The sequence below is a fragment of the Ictidomys tridecemlineatus genome, chromosome 12 (genome assembly GCF_052094955.1).
Source record: "Ictidomys tridecemlineatus isolate mIctTri1 chromosome 12, mIctTri1.hap1, whole genome shotgun sequence".
Lineage (NCBI taxonomy): Eukaryota > Metazoa > Chordata > Mammalia > Rodentia > Sciuridae > Ictidomys > Ictidomys tridecemlineatus.
In genome coordinates this window covers 23647104-23673389 of record NC_135488.1, presented here as the reverse complement: position 1 = coordinate 23673389, position 26286 = coordinate 23647104, and the positions used below count along the sequence as shown (strand labels likewise).

The 26286-nt window shown below is 37.2% G+C and overlaps 1 pseudogene; it reads right to left on the bottom strand.

The window, feature by feature from the left end:
* The window catches only part of LOC144368925 (ATP-binding cassette sub-family A member 13-like), a 398370-nt pseudogene that overhangs the window by 35499 nt on the left and 336585 nt on the right, over positions 1–26286 (bottom strand).

The following is a 26286-nucleotide window of genomic DNA, read 5'->3' as shown; positions in this document are numbered from 1 at the left end:
AATAATATAATTTTAAAAAATTACTAGCATTTTCATGTACCAGGAAAAATAGTAATAAAATAAATAGGAGAGAACCATTTACCAATAGTACAAAATTACAAAATAAAAACAATCTTAACAAAAAATATGTTCTATGAAGAGAAAAAATAAAGTTTTACTAACAGACATAAATAAAACCTTAACTCAATGAAAACGATTGGCTATTTTAAAAATGAAGGAACCTTACAATATAAAAATCAGTAAAATGTAAAACAATACTAGCATAATATTAGTGTAAATATAAAATATAATACTAATATAGTATGAAAGTAAACTCATTATATTTAAGTATAAATATAAGTGTATAACATAAAATATAATGCTGTAATAATATTTAATATACAATTAGGTTTTAGTAAAAATTGAATATTATTTTATCATGAATAAGTTATGAAGATTTAAAATCATATTTTTATAATTACGTAAGTTACAAGCTGTGATATGGATGCATTATAATGTCAATCAAAATTTTATCACTCTCCTTAGAAAAACTGAAAATAATTATAAAGTGTTTCTCCAAAATAAAAATATTGAAAGAATTATGAGGAAAAGTGTTCCAGAAAACATTAATATTTGTTACACTGCCAAAATAAATTAAATAAGGTAATACACTCAAAAATTATAAGGCCAATGGCATTAAAACCAAAGAGAGCCAAAATGAGCCACTAAAGCAGGAAATGCACACGATTTGAGGATGGAAACAACTGTGTGAGCATTACAGCAATGGTGGAAACTGAGGGGCCTTTGATGGATGTGGCAATACAAAATCCCAATCTTCTACTAAGATGTCAGAAGACAGCAAACTGTTTTAAGAACAGAAACAAACAGGAGCTGGGGTGCAGCTTAGTGGTAGAAGATTTGCCTAGCATGCATGAAGTCCAGGTTTCAAGCACTACCAAAAAAAAAAAAAAATTAAAAGAAAAACTGCCACAAACAAATCAGGAAAGGGTTGATAAACTTAAAATAAAAAGTCATATATGTTAAAAAAATCCAATGTATAAAAAGAAAAATATCATGTGGAAATGATTATCAAAACTATTCATGGCCAATAATGTAGCAACAAATCATAAACTTAACCATTAAATCAAATGTTCTTAAAACTGCTTTCTAGCTAGAAAGGCATTCATCATGCATGCTTTTCTATGTTTAAGGATGAAAGTGCTTTTGTTCTCCATTGCATTTCAAATAAAAACAATGACTTCTCGGATTAGCAGAATCCTAGTTAAAGATATTCTCAGTAATTCTAAATAGGTCACCTCAAATGCTGAGGTTGGAAGTAAAAATAGGCATAACTTTTTGAAAATCCATATGGAAATAAGTCCTTTTCTATGAACTTGCCCCAGGAAACACAAAATATGAACATATGACAATTTATTTATAGTAGTAAAAATCTAGAAAAAAAATACATGCTCTATAGTGAGATTTATTTATTTCATGTTAACGAAAGATCATTCCGTGTGTTAGACATTAAAAGGAAGTTCTCTAAAGTCAATGAATTTCATGAGTAAAGATATTAATACTTTAATGGCAAAAATTACAATGCATATGAGGAGAATTGCACATGTATGTGAAAGAGTTTTTCTTTCTAGAAAGAAAAAAATTGTAATATTCATACAAAAATGTATGGATATTACTATCTGAGAAGTGAAAAGTTAATGGCAGATCATCTTTATTTCTTCTTTCTTTCCAATTTGGTATTATCCAAATTCTCTACAGGAAGCATGTGTTATTTCCATTGTTAGGCAGCAACTATAAAGGAATCTCTGATAGGGTCCGTGGATGTTCAGATCAAGACTATTTCATAGTTCTCTTACAGCTACATGTGGGCACACAGAAAATTCAGGTCAATGGAATGTGTATTTCTGGGTCATCTTGAAATAACACAAGCCACTTGACCTGGGTATTGTCTTTTTCCACATCCCTTAAGTTGGGATGTAGACACAGTGCTGTAAGTCAATGACAACCATGAGGATGAGGACAACTGGAAGATGGCTAAATGGCATGGCAGAAAGGTCATGATTTCTTGGTTGGCCTTATAAAGCACAGCTCACCAGCAACTTAACAAGGTGAGGGGGAAATGTGTCTTGCCTGGGCCACTATAATTTGAAGTTTCTTTGTTATAATACCTTGACATAAAATCTAAAGATTATGTACAATAAACATTCCAAATATGCTTTACAATTTTTTTTCTGGTCAATTATTGCTTTCTCTGTTTCTTTAATGAATTTTAATTTAAAACATTTTATCATTTTTATGACTATGTTGCAGGTTGACTATGAAGTCACTTTTGTATTACTTCCTTAAACATAATTTGGACATGTGGGAGTCCAAATAATACCAAATATGAATTAAATTCTTGTAATAGGACTTGGGTCATAGCTTAGTGGTACAGAGCTTGCCTGGCATGTGTGAGGAACTAGGCTCCATCCTCAGCACCATATAAAAATAAATAAATAAAGGTATTGTGTCCATCTACAACTAAAAATATTTTAAAAGTAAATCCTCATGATATTAAATGACTAACAGTTTCAACTGAATTATTATTGAATAACAAATATCCTCTAAACATGTTAGATATCATAACATCTAAGCATAGAGCACAAAGAGATTTTGATGATCTTCTACAGTAAGAAGAATACACAAAACTGTTCATCAATGAAAGCAATTACTGGTCATTTACTCAAAAAACAAACAAACAAAAATAATCCATCAAATTGTTTTCCTTAATAAATGGTTTGGTTGATTAGTACTGAAATATGTCTAGGTGATGCAGAGACTTGTGTTCCTTCATTTATCAGTGTTTGTTTGACATGTGAGGAAAAACCAAAGTGGTTGTTCCTGGTTGGACTGATTTCCATTCCTTTTAGTAAGTGACATGGCTCCCAGTTTCTTTCCCGAAGTTTCTTATCCCATGCTTCCCAAGAGGCTCAGGAGTAAGGAACAAGAGGCAATAAGAGGTGAACTCAAAGTTAAGAGGAAAGCTTTCCCACTGAGATACTTCTTTTCAACTAAAGCTGTCATTTTAGAATCACAGAATCAACCATAGGCTTCTCTGTTCTTCACTTTCAGTGAGTAATTTAGATCTTTGTATTGTATGAATAGCAACAAATTTATAGAAATAAATTTGTGTATATGCATATGTATGTCATTAATGTGAAAGCAAGTAAATAGGGGGATATAAAAGAGAAACTACAGTAATGCATATCTGTTTTGAGAACAGTCTGCAATAATTATGTGTTACATGAGAAATAAAAATAATTTTCTTTTTATTAGAAAGATAAAATTCTTAGAACCTGTGCTTGAACATCAAGACTCAGCCTCATGCCAGCAAACTAATATAGCAAAGTGGAGCTCAGAATTAGCAGAGCAAATGGTCATTTTAAGCAAGAATATATACATTTTTTAAAAAAGTAGATTTATCAAGTTTAATTCATTTTAATATAAATTTTTTCTGAATAGAACAAAAACAAAAAAAGAAGTAGTAATTCTGACTGTGCACAAGTGAAGAAACTGTCAAATCCATTCCATGAAAAGCAACTATAATACTAAACAAAACTTCAAAACAACCCTTTCAGAACACTGGGAATTGACCGAAGGCATGCAGCAATATGAGAAGCAGTTATGTCTAACAAATTGCTAAACTCAGAATAAGAAGAATTTGTGGGAGAAAAACCATGGGCTACTGAGTTCCCTCCCCAGCTTAAAAAACATGAAGCAGGAAAGGGTGGGCCATGAGTATCAGCAGCTTCTGCCATGGCTGAAGGCAGGGACTCAGTTTGGAGTATTGAGTGCAACATCCATGCCCAGTAACATAGCTGGTTTACATGACTATATTGGATCCAAGCAAACAGGACTGGCCAGACCATCTCCCAGGTACTAGAATTTGTGTGTCTGTGACATGCTTACAACCAATTGAGACCCTAGTGTGTGCAGTAGATACTGGAGATGGCCCTGGCTTTCCACATACTGCCTCTCAACCCAGAGGCTATTGCATACATATAGGAGAGGCACAGAAGGACCCAAAGAAACTGTGACATGTTCAAGTTGGCACAAACTTATAATTTTCCTGGCTATCAACACAGAGAACATTTGGCAGAGGACAGAACGTCTGTGTTGTGTCAACCTGAGGTGTGAACTACCTTTGCTCACTCACAGGATATCAAGGAACCTAGGCAAAAACAGAGGTGACTGTTATACAGCCAGTCTTGAAAAAGTAAAAGTAATTTTAAACACGAAATCTGAGCAGAGAAATCAGCTACTACTCACTGCAGGAGTAAGATTTTTTTCACAGACTTATCCCAGGCAAAGAAATCTAACAAGTATTTAAAAAATGAAAGCTGACAATAGAGCAACTTTGGGAGTAGTTAACAAGTCAGAGCAGCTACATTATCTAAAATGTCTAGTTTTCAATAAAAATGTAGATACACAAAGGAACAGGAAGTGATCCATATTCAGGGGTGTAAAAAAAAAGCAGTCAATATAAATTTCTTGAACTCTTCCTCAATGTTAGAGTTAGGAGGAAAATTATCCAATGCAGAGGAAATATATATGTTCGAAGAACTAAAGGAAATGCTATTTAAAGAATTAAAGGACATATGACAATAAATGTCGGCAAATAGAGATTCTAAAGAAAATGAAAGTTATCAAAAGAACCAAAAAGAAACATTTAAGGTGAAAAGTTCAGTAAATACAATGAAAAATTTGCTAAAGAGAATAACACCAGATTCAAGATGGCAAAGACTCTGTGAACTTACTGAGCAGCAAAAGTGATCTCATCTGAGAAAAGGACAAAACAGGATGGAAAGGAAATGAGCAAGAAACTCACAGATCTGTGATAACAGAATCCCAACACACATGTAATGAAAAAGCCAAAGGAGAGAAGAGATAGAAAGAGCTGGAAAAAAAATTTTTGAGTAAAACATGACCAAAAATTTTTCATGTTTTCTCTATGAAAAAAGTGCATAAGAATGGCAATGATATTGGTTACCATACAAGAATCTATAGATCTCTTTTTCTCATATTTTTTTTACCTAATTTAAAAGATTTAAGGTTAACACAAAGTGATAATTATAACAGTTTTTTATTGGATATAGAGCACATGAAATGCAATATATATGATAATAGCTCAAAGAGAGGGAGTGCAGCCAGGTTATGGCAAGGTTGTTTTACTGGAGGTAATTTAGTATTAATATGATAAAATTAAGGTAGAAACTCTAATTCCTAGAATACTCACTAATAAAATAGCTCAAAAATAACTAGTTAAATTATCAAAGATACTATACTGGAAATTATTTAGTATATAAATGTCAAATAGGAACAAAGATTAAAAAAGCAAAGAAGATATGTAAATAATAAATAGCAAAATGGTTAATGTAACTTCCACCATATCTATAATTATATTAAATGTTAAATCATCTAAACATCTCACTCAAAGGCAGAGACTGTCAGATTGGAAAAATAGCAAGATCAACTGTACCATTTGCAGAAAACATCCTTTCTATTAAAAAAACACAATCATTTGAAAGTAAAAGGTTTTAATATACATAGATATGTCATACACACAGTAAACAAAAGACAGTAGCAGCAGTGAAATCATTGGATAAAACAGACTTTAAGACAATAAAAAAATGCAATAAGGGATAAAAAGGGACATTTCTTAATGATAAGAGGGTAAAAATATTTGGAAGATAACAATTAAGAGTGCTTATTCATCTAATCACAGCTTCAAAATATACAAAGAAAAAATTGACAGACTGTAAAGGAGGAAAAGCCAGTAATACATTAAGATTTCAGTATTTCACCCTCAATACTATTAGAACACCAAGGCAAAACACCCACAATAAGACAGAATTCTCAACACTAACCCTAACTGGTCCCAATCACAGAATACACATTCCTTCCCACTAGAGACCATTTCATTCCCTAGGACAGGCCGCAGGCTAGGCCATGTGCAGAAATTACAGCTGTGTGGCCAGATCCAGCCTGCCGCCTTATTCATTTAGGTTTTACTGGAATACAATCACATTTACTTACCTAATGTCTGCAGCGGCTTTCATACTACAACAGCAGAGCTTTATTTGCAGTAGACTATATGATTTGCAAAACAAAAAAGAATGTATTATCTGTTGCTTCACAGACAAAACAAATTATAGCCTCTATGGTGGGCCTTTAAAAACTCCTTACCCATTTAAAAGAATGGAAATTACAAAAAAGAAGTATTTCCTCTGATCACAACAGAATTAAATTTAAAATGAGCCACAGAAAGAATTTTCAAGTGAATGAAAAACTTTGTAACAGAAACAGCTGAAGGGCTTCTCCTGCATGTTTCACGACCTTATAAAAGGCACTATACTCAAGACAGAATTAGAGGTGGGCTCACTGGCACATACCTATAGTTCTAGCAACTTGAGAAGCTGAGGTAAGAGGATCAAAAATTCACAGCCTCAGCAACTTAGTGAGGCCCTAGGCAAGTTAGCAAGAACCTCCCTCAATATTAATATATATAGGAATCTGGATGTTGCTCAGTGGTGAAGCTTCCCTGGGTTCAATCCCCAGTACCAAAAAAAAAAAAAAAAAAAAAAGGATTATACTGGTGAGAGGATAGGCATATATGTCAATGGATAATAATTGAATCCAGAAATAAATCTATATAATTATGGTCAACTAATTTTCAATAAATGTACCATGATAATTCAATGGACAAAGGATAGTCTTTACAAAAATAGAGCTGAAATAATTAGAAATCTACGTGCATAAAAGTAAATTTGGACTCATTTCCTCTTATTATATGCAAAAAAAATAGCTTAAAATATATCAAAGACTCTTTAAAGCTAAAACCCTTAATATTCTTAGTAGAAAAGATAGGAGGAACATGACTTGAGAACAAAGAGTTCTTAGATGTATCACCCAAAGTGCAAGCCACACAAAAATGAAAAATTAGATTTAATAAAAAATGTTTATAATGTTTACATTTCCAATGAGAAAAAACATTAGCAATCATATATACAGCAAGGGATTTATATTCAGAATATAATGTCCAATAGGTATGCAGGTAGTAAATAGGTAGGTAGTTAGGTAGATTGATAGAGGTAAAACCTCTTACAAGTAAAAAATACAGACAGAAAACATAATTATAAGTGGCAGATTCTTACAAAACTAAATGTACTCTTACTATATGAGGCAATCACTCTTCTTGGTATTACCCCCCAAAAGATGAAAAAGTTTACATACAAAAATCTGCACATGGATGTTTACAACAGTTCACATATAATTGCCAAATCTTGGAAGAAGTTATTGTAGTATCCTTCAGTGAGTGAATGCAGAAATAAACTGGTACATCCAGACTACAGAACTTTATTCAGCGCTTAAAGGAAATGAGCTGTCAAACCATGAAAAGACGTGGGGGAAACAAAAGAAGCCAGTCTAAAAAGATTACATCCTGCATGATTCCAACTATATGTCAAACAGGGAAAGAAAATAAAACTATGGAAATGGTGAAAAAAAAGTTATTGGTTGACAGAAAGGAGAGATGAATAGGTAAAGCACAGTTAATTTTTTGGGCAGTGAAACTATTCTCTATGGTGTTGTAATAGTGGAAACATTATTATTATATATTTTTCTAAATCCACAAAATGTCCAACACCAAGGATAAAGTCAGCTATGGATTTTGGATGATAATGATACATTGATGTAGGTACGCATTAATTGTAACAAACATACCAGTGTCAGGGAGCATACTGATAAATGGGAGAAGGTCATAAAGGAAATCTTTGTACCATCCTCTCAATTTTGCTATGAACCTAAACCTATTCTAATTTCTATTTTTTTTTTTTTGGTACTGGGAATTGAACTCAGGGGGCATTCAACCTCTGAGCCACATCCCCAGCCCTATTTTGTATTTTTTATTTAGAGACAGTCTGAGTTGCTTACTGCCTCACCATTGTTGAGGCTGGCTTTGAACTCGTGATCCTCCTGTCTCATCATCCTGAGCTGCTGGGATTACAGGCATGCTTCACCATTCCTGGCTCTATTTTTTTTTAATGGGGGAAATTTTTAATAGATATTTTACCAAAGAATGAACACAAACAATCAATAAGCACATTCAAAGATCCTTAATCCCATTAGTTTGTTTCTTAAAGTAATAAACACAATTTACCATTTGACTCTGCTATTCAACTTTTCAGACTATCCAAGAAAATAAAAACATTTACCTATATATTCAAAGACATTTACCAGACTATATAAAGAATTTTATTCATAATAATCATAACTGGAAACAATTCAAATATTCATCAACTTGTGGGTGAATACATGAAAGTGGTCTAATTATACTATGGAATGCTATTTAGCAATGAAAAGGAGTGAATTATTGATATATGCTGCAACATGCATAAGCTTTAAAAACATTATAGTAAGTGAAGGAAGGCAGATACAAAAGCCTACACATCATACAATTCCACTAATATGAAATTCTAGAAAAGGCAAATTATAGAGAAAGCAGATCAATGATTTCCTAGGTTTGGGATTTTGAATGAAGAAAAATGTAGTAAAATCTTGAGAATGTGAAGAAAAGTTCACTTATACATTGTTGATGGGATTGCAAATTGTGCAACCATTCTGGAAAGCAGTATGAAGATTCCTCAGAAAACCCAGAATGGAACCATCATTTGACCCAGTTATCCCACTTGTTGGTATATACCCAAAGGACTTAAAATCAGCATACTATAGTGACATGGCCACATCAATTTTTATAGAAACTCAGTTCACAATACCAAAGCTATGCAGCCAACCTAGGTGCCCTTGAGCAGATGAATGGATAAAGAAAATGTGGTGTATATACACATGGAGTATTACTCAGCCAGAAAGAAGAAATATGGCATCTGCTAATAAATGAATGGAACTGGAGACTATCATGACAAATGAAATAAGTCTGTCCCAAGAAAACAAAGGCTGAATATTCTTTCTGATATGTGGATGCTAAAATACAATGGGAGTCAGTGTGTGTGTGTGGGGGGGGATTAGAAGTTCACTGGATTACACAAAGGCGAATAAAGGGAAGGAGGGGGGATGGGAATAGGAAAAACAGTAGAATGAATTGGGTAACTTTCCTGTGTTCATATATGAATATATGACAAGTATAACTCCACATCATGTACAACTGCAAGAATGGGATCCTAATTAGAATAAGTTATATTCTATGTATGTGTAATGTGTCGAAATACAATATACTATAATGTGTATCTAAAAAGAACACATTAAAAAAGAGAGAGAGAAAGAAGGCCAGGTGTGGTGGCACAGGCCTGTAATCCCAGGGGCTTGGAAGCCTGAGGCAGGAGGATCTCGAGTTCAAAGCCAGCCTCGGCAAAAGCAAGGCCTTAAGCAACTCAGTGAGACCCTGTGTTCAATACAAAATAGGACTGAGGATATGGCTCAGTGGCCGAGTGCCCCCGAGTTCAATCCCTCGTACCTCCCCCCAAAAAGAAAGAAAAAAAAAAACCCTCATCTCCTTAACTGTTTTTGATGCTTGATTCACAGCGTATTTTATTTAAGCTTGGGCAGGGAGAGGGGGCAAGAATAAGCCTTAAAGCCCAACCTCCATTGTATCTTCGGGATATTTTTAGCCACCTCAGATTACTCACTCCCCAGGGACTGGTTTTCTGAACTCTAGGTTTGTATTTCCATGAGGCCTAGAACGATGTCTCATCAAATTAAAAAGAGGTCATGGTTGAGAATTGAGTAACACAATTAAATCCATAGTGAGTAAAATATTAGACCAGATTCAGTCACATGTCCAGTTTTCATTTCAGATAATTCTACCTGGTGGAATAGGAGGCCTTAGAGAGAAAGGAGCTGGGAGCCCTTGGGAAGAACTAACTGAGGGCGTCCATCACTCATCCCATCCCCAGCCAGCAGTAATGGACCACGCCAGGGTGCGACTATCAAACTTCAGGCTCAAACTCCAGCTCTCCCACGGGCTCCCGTGGCCTTGGTTATGTGACACGATCTCCTTCTGGTTCAATCTCTTACGCTGCATAACAGGGACCATCAAGTATATCCAGTTCACAGTGTAAACACAAAGGAACTTCTGTGTGTGGTGCTGGCCGGAGGTGGAGATTTTCCCCTAAATATGGTTTGTTACTCATATTTGCTCAGGAAATAGCCGCAGGAGGGGGCCCCACTCACCTGTGGGAGGTCAGCACCACAGCACAGCCTTCCTGGGCCTCTTCCATTATCGTTTGCCACAGGTATCTTTTCGAGCAAGGATCCATCCCAGAGCTGGGCTCATCCTAGAGGAAAGACAACACACAATGCTATTAATTTGACGAATACATGTAAGGAGGTACACTATCACATGAGGCCAGATGCTGGTTACAAGGAAAGAAATCCCGTCTCTGATGGTCGCAGGTACCTCTCCATCAGCTCGTCTGCATTCTGCTCAACAAAGCCAAGATAATGGGGAAAGGAGTGGAGTGCCTAGCTCCCCATGCACTCATGCAGGATGCTACTCAAGAGGCCCGCTTCTTTTTCATCTTCCCTAAATTACTGAGGTGATTGACACAGCTGAGATATTGGAAGAGACTAGAAGTAGGGAAGAGAGGCCATGGGCCACTGTAACCACTCTGGGAATTCCACCAGAAAGCCTGCTCCTATGCCACTTGGAGGTCTCTCTATAGGCTCCTTCACACCGGTACCCAGGTACACAAGCACTCTGAATGCCTCACTTTGCCTTTCCTAGTGGCCCCCTGAAAGGACCCCCAATAGGGCAGGAATTGGCATCTCACATAAGCGACCGGCACAGTTTTTTAAAGGGTTAGGAGAAAGCACACAAGCTCAAGCATTTCAGGGCATTGCCCTAGAGGGCAAATGGGAAGCTCTCAGCAGCTGGCATGAGATTCCACTGTGGGAGGGACAAAGGCATATAATCCTAAGAATTCCCCTCCCCCATCATGAGTGATCAAGGAGTGTGCAGTGTGCATATCTATAAAAAAGGTCTAAGAGAGTCTCAGAATGCACCCCCTAACTGACAGGGGAAAGTGTTTCTCTCCCAAAGAGAGCCATTAAAGACTGTGAAAACAGAAGAAATGCAAGACTTTAAACTACACAGAGGAAGAGGAGGAGGAGGAGGAAGAGGAGGATGATCAAGAGGGCATAGAGGAGAAAGAATCAGGACACCACTGAATAACACAATGTTTCTGTGTTCTTATGATGGATTCCAATAGCTGATCTCATTGAACTGCAGATCTAAGAATCTCCAGACACAAAACTGAAAATAATCACCTTGAAGAAATTCAGTGAGTTAAAAAGGGAATATAAATAGAGAATACAATAAAATCAGAAAAAAACAACACATGAACAAGTTCAAAAAGAGACGTCATGTGAAAAGAACCAAGTAGAAATCCTGGAGCAGAAAATCGTGATGAATAAAATGAAAATGTAAGAGTGTCAACCGCAGATTTGATCAAGTAAATGGAAGACTCAGGAAATGTGAACACAGGTTGTGTAAAGTTGTTCAGTCAGAGGAGGAAAAAAAAATTGAAAAGGAATGAAGAAAACTGACAGGATTTTATACAAAACCCCTGTGAATATTTGTATCATGGCATTTATGGAGAAAATGTAGCCCTTATATACTGTTGGTGGGAATGTAAATTGGTAAGCCAGTATGGGGCTTCCTCAAAATTGAAAATAGAACTACTATATGATCCCAAAATTCCATTACTTTAAATACATGAAAAGGAAAAAACAGGAAATCAGTATATCAAGGAGTAAAAACCATGCACTCCCATGTTTATTTCAGTACTATACACATTAACCAATATATGGGATCAATAGAAGTATCCATCAATAGATAAGCAGATAAAAACATGGCAAGTACGCACAATAGTACATTATTCAGAAATGTAAAAGAATGGAATTCTATCACTTGTGACAACATGGAAGAAGCTAGGGAATGCTAGGTTAAGTGAAATAAGCAAGGCACAAAAAGAGAAAAAAGCACACGCTGTCATGAGTGTGTATGTGCGAGTGTGTGCGCGTGTGTGCGCATGTATATATATAATAAACATTATTCCTTCTTAAAAAGAAGGCAACTCTTCAGTTTCCAGCAACATATGTATAGTGTTGGAGGATGTTTTACTAAGTGAAACAAGGTGGACATGAAAGGGTGACCACTTTATGATCACACAAGTGCCATCTAGAAAAGTCAAAAGCGTATAAACAGATTACAATGGTACTCGCCAAGACTGAGCACGACATGAAAGGGTGACCACTTTATGATCACACAAGTGCCATCTAGAAAAGTCAAAAGCGTATAAACAGATTACAATGGTACTCGCCAAGACTGAGCACGATGGGAATGTAGGCAGGTGGGGCATGGTTGGAGAAGGTAGGTCACCGAGAGTATGCTCTTGGGAACTCCATATTGTCCCAAGCCCTTTTATTCTCTGTTCTTGGCTGCCAGAAGATGAAAAGCCTTCCTCTGCTAAGTACTTCTGCCGTGATGTTCCGCCTCATCTCATGCCCAGAGCAATGGGGCCCACTGACCACTAACAGAAACTTCTAAAACCATGAGCAAAATAAACCTTTCTTCCTCTAAGCCGTTTTTCTCGGGTCTTTGTCACAGTGACCAAACACGAACACATATGGAATTAATAAATTCTGGAGATATAATACGCAGCATAAGGGTTCTATGATTTGAATTTTTTTGTCTCCTTGATCCCCAATACAACAGTATTGGGAAGCATGGCTTTTGAGAGGTGATTGAGTTAGGAAGTCTTCCCATTCATGATTAGTACAAGGTGCCCTCGTGGAGGGCTTACACTCCATTTCTGGAGGATACTTAGTTCAAGGTGCCATCTTGGAGGCAGAGACAGGACCTTCATTGACCCCCAAATCTGATGGTGCCTTGGCCCTGTACTTCTAGCCTTCAGGAAAAAAATATATTTCTTTTCTTTATAAGGTTACACAGTCTGTGATATGTTGTTACAGTAGCACAAATGGACTAATAGAGACTGTAGTTGACAGTGCTGTATTGTTCATTTGAATTTTGCTAAAACAGTTCATCTTATGTTTTCTTACCACTAACTGAAAAAAAAAAAAAGGTCACCATGTGAGGGGCTTGATATATAAATTAGTTTGATTGTGGTAACCATTTCACAGTGTGTGTGTATCAAAACATTATACTGTACACTTTACATATAAACAATTTTTACTTGTCAATTGTGGCTCCTTAAAAATAGGGGTTTGGGATATGTTTTCACATTAGCCAGATTCCCTTCACAATCTGCTTAGATAAGCCAACCTTGATGTCTCTAAAATAAATCCTCCACCTCCATAAACTTTTAGAGCGATATCTCCTGGAAAGAGATATGATAGTAGAAAAAGGCTTCATTTATTTAGTAACATCAAATAAATTGGAATTTCTTGGAACCTGAAGCTTTCTCCTTCAATAAACTCCAAAACACTTGCTATCTGAACCACTTTGGAGAGAAATCTTGCCTAGCTATATAATGCATTTCTGGGTTTTCTGTAGTCCGGGAGCACTGAACACATTTTTCTTTAGAGCTTTGGGTCATCAACTTCCTCTGAAATGGGGGAAAAAAACATAAGGGAAGTGTTGGAGAAAAGTCACTGAACAGGAAAATAAACACCTGGCTTTTTCTACAAATAAAGTGTCATGTGTGTACTACTTACAATAGTAAGTAAATAATATAGTCCTACATCGTTCAGTGAAAGGGTTGGGTGAGTAATTTTTAATTTTCCGGATTGTCACTGTGGCATGAGTTCCAAGAGCCCTTCCTTGTCTCTCAGGGGAGAACTTCAAAACCATCGTTTGAAACTGATTCTCTGAACAGTCACCATCATCACAGTTACTAAACACTTAATGTAGATTTATTAAGCACAAGGCATTTGGCTGCACACTTCATGTGGATTATATCAGACAAGGAGGAAACAGGCTTAGAACATGCAAAGTCATATGTTATAGAATTGCAAAAGCAAAATCCACATCTGTTCACTAGGACTCCAGGGTCCTCACCTGGCCACTGTGCCAGAGTCCTGGACATTCAATGGAAATGAGAGCAAGGAAGATAATAAAAGGAGAAAGCTGAGGATCTGTCATAAGTCAAGAGCACAACCATACAGCAGATCCCCTTCATCTGACTGAGGAGATGCCTTGCTCCAGGCTGAGCACAGAGACATCCTCTAGGAGGAGCTAAGGCTCAGACTGTCTCACCTTGAGAGGGTAATGCCATTTGGGAACTGCAGAATGATGAAAAATTAACTTGTATTATTTGGTTTCAGAATATAAAATTATGCATTAGTCCTCGATTTTGGACTTTTCAATAGCAAACTTAGATGAATTAAAACAACTTTCGGGTGAGTTTCCAAAGGACAATAAATGACAGGACCACATTGTTCAGCATGGACTTTCTGAATCCCCACTAACTTTCCCACTGAAAGGCCGTTTTCATCTGGCAAATAAGAACAGAAAAGAGAATCTGCTTTATTTCCTATATTCTTTGACACCCATCAGACAGTCTGCCAAAGTGCAGCCCTGGGGTGAACATTAGCTATTAGAATCTAATCTATACCATAAGAACAATATTCTACTTATCGTTTGAATGGCATTATGTATAGCCAGAGCTGTTTTTGAAATGTAAGGCAATTGGCTCTATTTAGGGGCCGTATCACCTCCAACTAATGCTTTGAATCAATTTAGAATTGATTGCAGTTCCCAGATGGATTACAGAATGCTTTGTCTCAAGGCCATAGCTCATGCTCTACCTTTTCTGGAACTCTCTTCCCTCCCTTCCATGTCCACTAGGCATCTATGTGTTAGCCAGTTTTTCATCATTATAACAACTACTTGAGGTAAACAACTTACGAAGAGAAAGCATTTATTCTGTTTCACAATTTTGAAGGTTCTAGATAATAACTGGTTGACACTGCTGCTTCTGGGGCTGCAACTAGGCAATGTGTCTTGGGAGGAACATTTGGTGAAGCAAAACTGCTCACCTCATGGTGAGGAAGCAATAAAGAAGAAGGGTCCAAGGTCTTACCAGCTCTCTGAGGGCAGCCCTGGATGACCTAAAGACTTCTCACTAGGCCCCACCTCCTAAAGGTTCTACCAACTACCAATCACAGCATGGGGTGGGGCCAAAGCTTTAACACATGGGCTTTGGGGGAATCTGCATCTAAATTATAGCAATCCCTCACATCCATCCTCATGATTTACCATAGATATGTGTCATTACAGTTATGATGAACATATATCGGCTGGTAGAAAAAGACTTAAAAGCATTGTGCTAGAGGAAAAATACCTATTGATTTTTTTTCAGATTAGAAGTGAATTCTAATTTTTTAATACAATTTTAATGTTATAATTTTATGGTCGACTGTGTTTGGGAATCAGTGGCAGAGTGCTTGTCTTGCATGTGTGAGGCACTGGGTTTGAGCCTCAACACCACATAAAAATAAATAATAAAGGTATGTGTCCATCTACAAGTAAAAAAAAAAAACATTTAAAAAATTTTTTATTGAATTTGACAAGGGTAAGTGCATCTACCAAAAGATACATGTCTTATTTCTGTATCAGTCTAGTAGTGTTTTACATTTTGTTTGGGAAACGTTGAGTTAGGGCAGAACAGTTCATTAGTTTGTAGAATCAGTGTTGTGAATTCTGAAGTTATTTCCTACAAGAATTCTATTTAGTTAAACTAAGTTTACAAGTACACGTGCAGTGGGCACCTTATTTCAAGACAATGACATATTACTGATATTTCCACTACTCACCAATAAAAGAATGTCAGGTTTCCCCACCAGGGCCAGGGCTGTGGAGAGCTTCCGCTTGGTTCCCCCACTGTATGTGGCCACAGGTTTCTCCACATGGGCTTCCAGGTGCAGGCGCCTCACAAGGTCTCCAGCCACCTGGAAGAGAGGAGCCGTTGGTGAGCATGCCACCCCTCACCATGCCACCAGACACTAGGTCTCAGCCCTGACTCCTGCTCCTTCTTCCCATCAACCCCTATCCACCCCTCACATGGATGGTCAAGTACATTCCCTGGACCACTCTCCTTCATGATATAGGGAGAAACTGAGAAAGAAAAGAGGGGTAAGTTCTGTGCCTGCAGACATCCGACTGATCCCCAAAATCCCTGGGTTTGGAGCTAGGATAATAGTAGGCAAGAAACAGACTTAGTTCTGAGTCCAGACTAATGTCCACATTAAGGCGAGCAGAAAGAAGGTAAAGCAAAATGAACACTGAGATGGAATTGAACAGGAATGAAACCAAGACGGTGAGCTGTCAAAACCTCATGAGAGGAAAGAACTGAGGGGACTTTTCAATATTAGCACAAAGCAATATCCACTGTACATTAAGAAACCATTGGTAAGAGTTTGCACACTCAGAGTTCAGTATCTAGAGATGGGGAAAGAATGGGGAATGCTTTGTTCCTAACTTCTGGGAACCATTTTATCAAGTAAGGAGGATGGTCACTTCATTCACCAAAGCTCCACCCTTGGCTACAGGTGAATTCCGACTCTCCCAGGACCCCATGCATACAACTTCTCTACTTCTCCTCTCTTTCAACCTGCCCTCATTTCACACACCTTTGAAAATTCAACTCATCTTCTTGTCTTTCCTCTGCATAAATACTGATCCCCTATTGCAGGTATCACATGCATCTCACAGCACTTATGTCAGTACTTCCAACAGTAATTGGCACCATAGTCTATGTTGTTTCCAATTCCATCATCTCCTGTACTGGGAGTCAAATTGGGCAATTTCTTTTTTTTCCCCCAGTTCTGCATAATTTAAAATGTTGCAGTTTTATTTGACTCTGGTGACCATAATGATATTAATTAAAATATTAATATAGATTCAGTTTTAGACATTACTGTCAGGGGGCCGCCTTGAACAGGAGCTGAGAATGTGCCCTTAGCCTTGATAATGAAGGTGTGAACCTGGCTTCTGATCCCAGCACCAAAGCAGCAGGCAGACCTCACTTTTGCTTGCAAGTGAGTGCAGCTCTGGGAGTGGGCATCACCCAATGGGACTAGGCTATACCCCTAACCCCCATTTGCTGGAAGACAATCCCTTGCCTTGTTTGGGTAGACTATTCTTGAATGGCTTCTCCCTAATAAATAGGAGGGTTTCAGGCATGCTCACTCTCTCTCTTTTGCCTGCCTCTCTTGCCTCCTTTGTGGGAGCTGAGGTTGAGGAGTTGTCACTAAAGCCCCCCAAAAGGTATTTTCTGTCTCTGTGTGGTTATTTAGTAGCCAGCCCAATTCACTTGCAGTGACCCTTACTGATTCAGTCACATGTCATGGCACATTACACAACCAAACTGGCCAGTATCATATCTTTTCTTTTCTTTTTTTTTTTTTCCCTCACTCAGCTCCTCCTCATGGTTTCCAGGGCTCAACATGATCAGAAAAACTTCTCTGAAAGTATAGTCTTCCAATATCATACTTTAACTCAAATTTAGGAAAAGAGGAAAACTTCCATAGGAATATGAAGATAAAGTTAATAATTGTGTATTCTAAATACCTAATAAAATTTAGCTTTCCTCTAATGAATATATATTTATTGATAAATTTAGAAAATGATGGTAAATGGATAAGATGATGATAGTATTAAGAGGCTTTAAAATATAACAGTGCTGTAAATACTTCCCAATAAAAACCTTCACACAAATTTGCTCTTCTTTTTATTTATTTAATCTCTGAATAATTTAGAAAATGAACTATAAAGCTCCAGAACTGATCTTGTGTTCAAATAGCATAAGTCGAGAAAACAGACTTCCAGGCCCAAAGGATTCATGAAAAAGCAATCTCATATCTTCAGCTATCTGCCTAAGAAAGTAGACTCAAGGCCAATTGCTTGTTCTTAGGAAAACAGTCAACTTGTTGCCCCCAGGTTGTTTTATATAAACAAACTGTCTTTTTCCTGGCATCATTCAGCCCACTTGATCAATTAACATAAACTGAATAAAATTTAAAAGAATAAAAAATTCAAATAGAACATTTTACTTAAAATAATCAAACACAAACATTAATGAAGTGTCATATGAATAAAGAGACACATGGCTGACACTGCAGAAACTAGAGCAATGACAGTGGTGCTAATGGATTCACCCAAAATTGTCCCAGAAAGGGGTAATGATGATTGAAGGGAACCCAGAAGGATCCCCACCAAGGAAGCTTTTGTCCGCACAAGGCGGCCTAGGAGCATTGCAGAAATTGTTTCAAAAGTTTGTCTTTTGGGAAAAAAGCAAATTCTAACAGCTCTAAGGCTAGCAGCAACAACACATGGGGAAAAATAAGTTTGGGGTAATTTTTTTTTTCAAACCATAAAAGTCAATAAAATAATGAAAAGTATTATGTATATAATTAGTTTTTATTTTACTCTCATACATTATAAAGAACAGCAATAAATGAAAGCTAATGAACAGACAAATGAAGTAAAATATAATAATATGGTTTTGTATAAATGTACCTCAGACTAATTAGAGAAATGCTGAATAAATTCATCAAGATATTATGGCTTATTTTTTATGAAACCAGGGAAAGTATGGCATTTTTTTTTCCAATATCACAAAATCTTAAATGCTGCAGTCTCTAAATCCTCAATCAGTTAACCACAGCAAAGATTCCAGAAGAGACAGGAACAAATGTATCAGTTTGATCTAATGCTCTCTAAATGTTACATTTTCAGAAAATAACTGAAAATGGCCTAATAAGAAGTATTTGCCATCTTTCTGCACTCTGCACTGCTATCAAAATAATGGCAAACATAATGTCCTAGCAATCAAGGCTGGCAAAATACTACCTATGGCCCAAAATGTCACAGGTTACAGAATCTGTTATTCTCCCCTAAAAAACAAAATGTCATAAGTTATACAGTCTGTTATTTTTCTCCCAGAAAATTCTAGAAATAGTATCTGACTTAAGGCAAAAGATCAGGGTTTATTTGTCTTTATATTCCCCATGTCTCCATCACACTTGCCACATGGTAGGGCTTTTATCATTGGAGCCAAAATAGATTGCCCAGAAAATATTAAATAATTGTTGAATTCCAAGGCTAGAAGTAATCCACTAGCAAATATGAGGATCACTTTAAAATTTCATGTAAGATTAAAATAAGTAAGAAACTTTTAGATAGAAATTATTATTTTCTCACCCTCCCTTTGCAGATGACCTTTACTCTTTCATCCCCCCCCCCCCTTGTGACTTCTAGCTCATTCTTGTAAAACTATGAATGGAAAAAAAACTCAAGACAAATGTATGGCTATAGAGGATGTTGAGAAGCCACACACAGTATGTGTTTTTCCTGGAAATAATTTGTGCGTATTCACAAAAAATGAAATCGGTAAAGACTCTACATATTCAATCCCAGGGAAAACTAAAATGGAAATCTGCTACACCTCATCCTAATTCAAAGTGTTGCTCAATTGCTTGGCTTTGATATTAGCTCTGAAATTACCCACACCCATTAACTCCTCTCACATGCTTTCTTTCTCTAGCATCCCAGACATTGTAGTCCTTGTCTCCTGAATCATTCGATTGTAATTTAATATAAAATTCTTTACCAGGATAATTAAATTCAGGCTCAAATATGTATACCTTACAAAATGTGCATAATGAAAGAGCGAAAATTGGAAATCATTACTTCAACCCGTGGAACCTGAATTCAAGCTGAAGGAAGAGTTACCTTTTACTTGCCTTCCTGGACTTGTGAAGGTTTTCAGGAGTGAGGGATGTGACTAACAAAAATGACCAGCTAGCTGGAGTATAGGTGGGCTGGGGCCCCTGAAACATGGATCAAGTTTAGCACAGGGCTTGGACTCTGAGGGTTGTAGGGAAGAAGTTGGGGTGTGAGGCTGATCTGGGGGACTTTCAGCAAGCATAGGATGATCTCCTTGAATCAAAAAAGACCCAAGGTGGCTGTCCATGTTGCCATGAAAATAGATGGAGCCTAGAGAAAATAAACAACATGCACTGCAGATGAGCTAAAAAGAATTTAAAAAAAAAATCTCATGTTTATGTCTGTGTCCTGAAAGCTTGGAGGTGGGGGTGCACATGGTGTCCCAACCTGAGCCAGTGGAAGATAAATCAAATATGCAAAGCTCAGGGTTAGAGGAGCCACACAGTAAACCCATGTGATTTCCACTCCCTTGACCATTCCAATGAATAAAATGTAAGACTGAGCTGTTGGTGGCACAAGTAATTTCATTTTATATCACTAGCAACCAGAATGCACTAAGGATCAGGGTAGTGTTTTAATGAAGAACATGTACTCTGGAGCTGGTTTACATAATTTCAAAACAAAACTCTGCCACAAGCTATCCAGATTACTTGTATAAGTGCTCTGTGCCTCAGTTTCTCTATTTACAAAATGAAGAGTAATCCTGTTATCTACTTTACATGTTGACTGTAAAATACTATAAAAACATGACCTAGAAAAAGAATAAATACTGAAATACAGTTGTGCATTGCTTATCAACAAGACAGTTTCTAAGAAGTGAATTGTTAGAAAATTTCATCATCCAATGAACTCTTTAGAGTTTATTTACACAAACCTAGATATTATAGCTCAATCACTTGATAGGGCCTCTTAATGCAATCAAGACTCAGTAATCACAAGATGTTTGAGGCTTTTGCTGGTGTTACGTGGCATGTTGCCTTATAGTAAACTGTTTTTTGTAAATGGGAGTATACTCTAATCATAAAAACATCATGTAGTAAGTATATAAACCAGTAACAGCCATTTATTATCAACTGTTTTTTTTTTGTATCCTTGTGTTACAAAAAAAATTTTATGTGGCTGACAGTGCAGGTATGTATACCACCACCACCACCACCACAAACATATGTGATGCGTTGTGTTACCATATTATGGCTGTGATGTCACTAAGTGATAGGAATTTTTCAGTTCCATTATATTAGGGGACTACCATCACATACATGGTCTGTGGTTGACTAGAACTTTAATAATAAAGTTATTATATATAAACAGTGCATGACTGCATTAGCTACAATGGTTATTTTCTGTTATTTTATAATAATTCCCTCTGGTCATCTTGTGGCAAGTATTTCAGAGCACATGTACCCAATTTTTTTTTTTTTATGATTTCTATGTAGGAATGTCCTCCCACCCCTAAGTTCACATGTTAAGCAATGCAGTGATATTCAGAGGTGAAAAGATTGGATTATGAGGGCTATCAGTGGATTGATGCATTTGATGGGTTATTAACTTGAATGGACTACTGGGTGGTGACTATAGACAGGTGGAGCATGGCTGGAGGAGGTGGCTCACTGGGGTTATGGCCTTGTACTAAATCTGATCTGGGCTCCTTCTCTCTCTTCCTCTTCCTCTCCCCCCACCCTCTTGCTTTCTGGCTGTCATGAGCTAAGCAACTTTCTTTCTTAGACCATAATGTTCTGCCTCAACTTAGTCTCAGAGCAATGGAGTCAGTTGACCATGGACTGAACCTCTAGAAGTATGAACCAAAGGTAACTTTTCCTCCTCTAAGTGGTTTCTGTCAGATAGCAACAAAAAGCTAACAAACTGGTCTACATTTCTATATATTCCCACCATTTACAGGAGAGGGGTATTTGCTAGGAAAGGCGCTATTGCCTTTGGGAGCAGATGGAAAAGTGTGCTGATCTATTAGAAACCTCTGAGCGAGCAAGTAGCAATACTGTCTGCAAAATCAGTTGCAGTCTCAAGAAAGAAATAAAGCCAGTTCTTAATTGGTGGACATTAAAATAACTTCTCCGTGGAGGAGTTCAGAAAACAAGGCTGTAAGACAGCTGAGAATCAGGAGGCAATTGCCCTGGATGACAGGAAGCACCAAGCCTTTCTATATTAAGAGACTTTTCACAGGCACTTTCCCCCCAGACAGCAAAGGGGCCAGCTTACAGCATTTGCCAAGCATCTGCCTCTTTAATCAAAAACTAACAAGGGGGAGCTGACAGAGAAAATGCCTATTAAAGATGGAGCCAACAATTAGTGCTGGATTCTAAGATCTGTTTAACTGCAGTGAGCAGGTCTTCTGCAGAGTGGTTAGTTTTCTTTGCTTTATTAAGATGGGAGGTGCATAAAGGGTCCAGGGTCTCCACAATGAGGTAGAGGGTCTGTTCTGGCTTCACTTGAAGTCACAGAGCATGAATAAGAAATGAAGGCTGAAGCATTACAAAAACAGCACAGTGAATGAATTTTCATGGACTGGTGAAGGCGATGACTATTAGTTTTGTCTCTTGTGAGTCCTACATTGTTCCCATGGACTCTAATAGAATATCACATAAGCTAATTTTTTTTTCCTACTCCTAGTGCAGAATCCAGAAATGAGGTGCAGAAAAGGTAAAATTGTGCATGCAGCAACTGCTATTCCAGTACTCTCTACTTGGAACATCTTCTGATCTGTCCATCAAGGCTCTCCCCACTGTTTCCCTGACCACTGCTCCCATCAAGAGAAGTGGCAGCAGTTTCTTGCCTCAATTACACTAGACTCTCCTTCCTCTCTCCATGATATGCGGAGGTCTGGGGGTCCTGCGGATCTTACTCTTCCTTCCGTCTCCTGAGGCCACTCAGAATGAGACTCCTTGCAGTAATCTGTGGGCCTGCTCACCAGGAAATTATCCATTCCAAAATTTCATATACATTCTGTGATCTCTCCCCTGTAAGCTCTGGACATACCCAGTCTATATGTGCTCTTGAATATAAATTAATAGTACAGTAATTATAAAAGCTATTTAGAGAAAAGAAGGAAGACACAAAGTCAGAAATGGTGTTATTTTTTATTTAACTTCTTTCTCATGTCTTATACACATTTTAAATAAATAATATCAATAATACAACCATATTTTAATGTCTCCTTTTGTACAATCATAATGGAAAAAGCCTTTCTGATAAGCTTACTTGATGTTATGGCTCCTTTTTCTTATAAAGTAAGAAAGACATTGGGGCCAGAGGTGCTAACTAAGCATTCCTCAATGGGTCCTTCTTTTTGGAAAAACTCTAGGGCTGCTTACCTCAGGGATGCACTGCTTTGTAATCCCCCGTAGGCTGCAGTAATAATGGAGATGTTCCCAACCGGTCAGGAGCTCATCTAGGGCGTCCTGCTGAGGACAGTAGCCAATGAGAACACCCGACTTGCCCGCAGAAGACAGATCCACCTCCTCCCTGCATAGACAAAAAGGAAACAGGTTGAGAACAGTCTTCTCTGGCAAACATCAACCCATTTTCTAAATTTAGCTCATCAGTAAGTCCACTGAAATTAATTTACTATAATTAACTCACTTTGCATAAATAGGTTCAACTAAGAAAAAGTGAAGGATACCAGAATATGCAGCCTCAAAGCATGCATCTCTGACACGTGGACTATTTTGAGCTAATGGCAACTAAGCAACAGCAGAGGTAGGGAAAGCTGTTTCATTTTCCTCTGTGTAACAAGAATATAAATCCCCCACTTGTTTATTGGTACCAGGAATTGAACCCAGGAACACATAACCACCGAGCCACATCCCCAGCTCTTTGATTTTTTGAGACAGGTCTCACTAAGTTGTTGAGGCTAGCTTTGACCTTGGGATCCTCTGGCCTCAGCCTCCCAAGCCCCTGAGACTACAGATATGCACTACCATGCCTAGCTTTAAATTTCCCTTTTATTAAGAAAATTTCCACGTGTAAAGATTTCTCTGAACTAGGAAGATAGCTCCTTGCAGAGACCACTCTGATGAGCTGAGAGACTCTGCCTTCCAAATAGAGATGGCTGTTCCTAACCAGACACTTTCTCCCCTCCCTGCCCACAAGGAGCCCACCAACCAGAACCCAAAACCACTACACCTTTGCTCAGCTTAAGATGGTGCTCAAGCCTCATTCTTCCGACCAATGCTTAGATTTTTCAATTTTTGGTGTGTGTGCTGTATGTAAGCACAAAGGGGTTTCAAGTGGGTTCCAGGTCAGGAACCCAAAAAATGTAAGCACAAAGAATGGGGGCAGGGAGCCAACCTGGGATCAGCAAGCTCTTCCGTATTCAGCGGAGGAGTCAGTCAAACATCCAAGAGGCTCATGCTGGGACAGAAAAACCGAACTGGGCCTACCAAAGGGTCTGAGTTTTATAGGCCTCACTTAGGGTGGGGCAGAAAGGTAATTCCTAGGGTTTATTAGGATCAGCTGGTGCGTTCGGATAGGACAGAAGGGTAGGTAGGGAAGTTCCTAGAGTTCACTGCATTAGAATCAGCTGATCCATTATGGCAGGGAGTTAAGTGCTACTGGGTGAGAGTTCTTTGACCTTTTCCCTTCCTGCCCTACTCTGGCTGAAGCCTGGGCCCTTAAATAACAACAGCTACGATTTACTACTGGACAAGGCTGATAAGGAAACAGCTGTAGCCAGGAAAAATGTCCTGGGTCTATTTTCCATATCTTTCACTGTGTCTATGTATTTTCTCACTAATAGGCCTTTTGTCAGTTTGGTTTCTAGGGCCCTAGCAGAATTCCTAAGAAGGTAGAGGGAAAACTCTTCCACCACCCCCACAGCAACCCCAGGAGCCTTGTAGAAGAGGCTTGACTACTTATATTTTTTTGGTGCTTACATTTTTTGGTTCCTTGATCGGGGAACCCATTAGAAACCCCTTTGTGCTTACCCACAGGAGTTTCACCCAAATTATGTTGGTCATGAAGATTCTTAAAGTTGACTCCAGAGTGAGAGAGGCCTGGGTGTTAACTGAAGTAATTCCTTGATTATTTGGAGTGTTAAAAAGAAGAGAAAAAAAAAAGTGTGTGTGTGTGTGTGTGTGTGTGTGTGTGTGTATTTAAGGCCATACTATATGCGTAGGTTAAGAATTATACAGAATCACATATAATTAAAGAAAGAAAAAAAAACTCTTGTTTTACTTCGGATTTAACATCAATACATATTGATGACCAAATCACTCAAATGCAACAAAATTTGATATTTTGATTGTTTTCTCATTATCTTGTTTTGGCAGGAAAAATAATAACTATGTTAGCCATCTATTATGCATTTTTTAAATACATAAAATTATGTTGACCATGAAGATTCTTAAGACTACTTCAGGAAGAAAAAAATCTTATTCCTAAATTAAAAATAATGTTTTTTAAAAAAAAGACTTGCTGAGAAAGCATGACTTCTAAAAGAGGTAATTATTAGCATTCCTTAAAGCAGAGTGAAAAATTATTAATATTTTTATTCATGTCAAAACCATATATATATATATATATATATATGCTCATGGAAATAAACAAGGAAAAAACATATCTGTGTAAAATTTTAAGTTTGGTCTCAATTTTATCTTTTTTTTCCTTTCTAAATCCTGTTAACAGTTATATCCCAAACATTGTTATTTTTTTCCCCAAATTTAGGATAGTCAAAGTTTATCTCCTTTCTACACTGTAGGAAATACGTTTTCTTTAGTCAAACTCAAAACATTTTCTTTATCAGTGTACTTAAGAATTTTGGTAAAATATAGCCTACAAAAATATATACACACACAAATGTATATACGATATAGTCACATGTATATTCACAATTACCTGAAATATTAAAATTTTACAAATTATTTTAATATACAATAAAAGGCTTTGTTTTCAACCACTGCTCCTGAAAAGTCTCAACTCAATAATTTGTGGAATTTTTTCCTACTTTCTTTTTTTGTTGCAATAATACAATACAAACTTTACCATTTTAATCTTTGTAAAGTATAAAATTTATAAGTATTAGACTATATGCTTTGTCAATGTGATCACTCTCTAGTTCTAAAACATTTCTTTTCATCCCCAAACAAAATCCTGTACTCATGAATCAGTCACTCTTCATTTCCTTCTCCTGCTGCCCCTGACATTATTCATCTTCATTTCATCTCTATGGATTTAACTGTTCTGCATATTCTTTGTATGATAGATATGAGACTACATATCATATAACTCCTTTTTGCATCTGGCTGTTCTCATTTAGATATTATGTTTTCAAGGTCAATCTGCAGCAAAGCAGGTATTAATATTTCATTGTGTTCTCTTTTAATAGTAAAATTGCACACAGCAATTAACAAAGTACTCCACTGCTTTCATCTTGCAGATGATAAAACTAACATCCACATGATGCAGCTGCCCTGAAATATTTGCAAAGACTAATTCTAACACTTCTACCCTACACTGGCTGGTCCACCATTTTTCATTTTATGACATTTGTGCATAAAATTAAAAGGACTACATAAAAAAGATAGGATGCA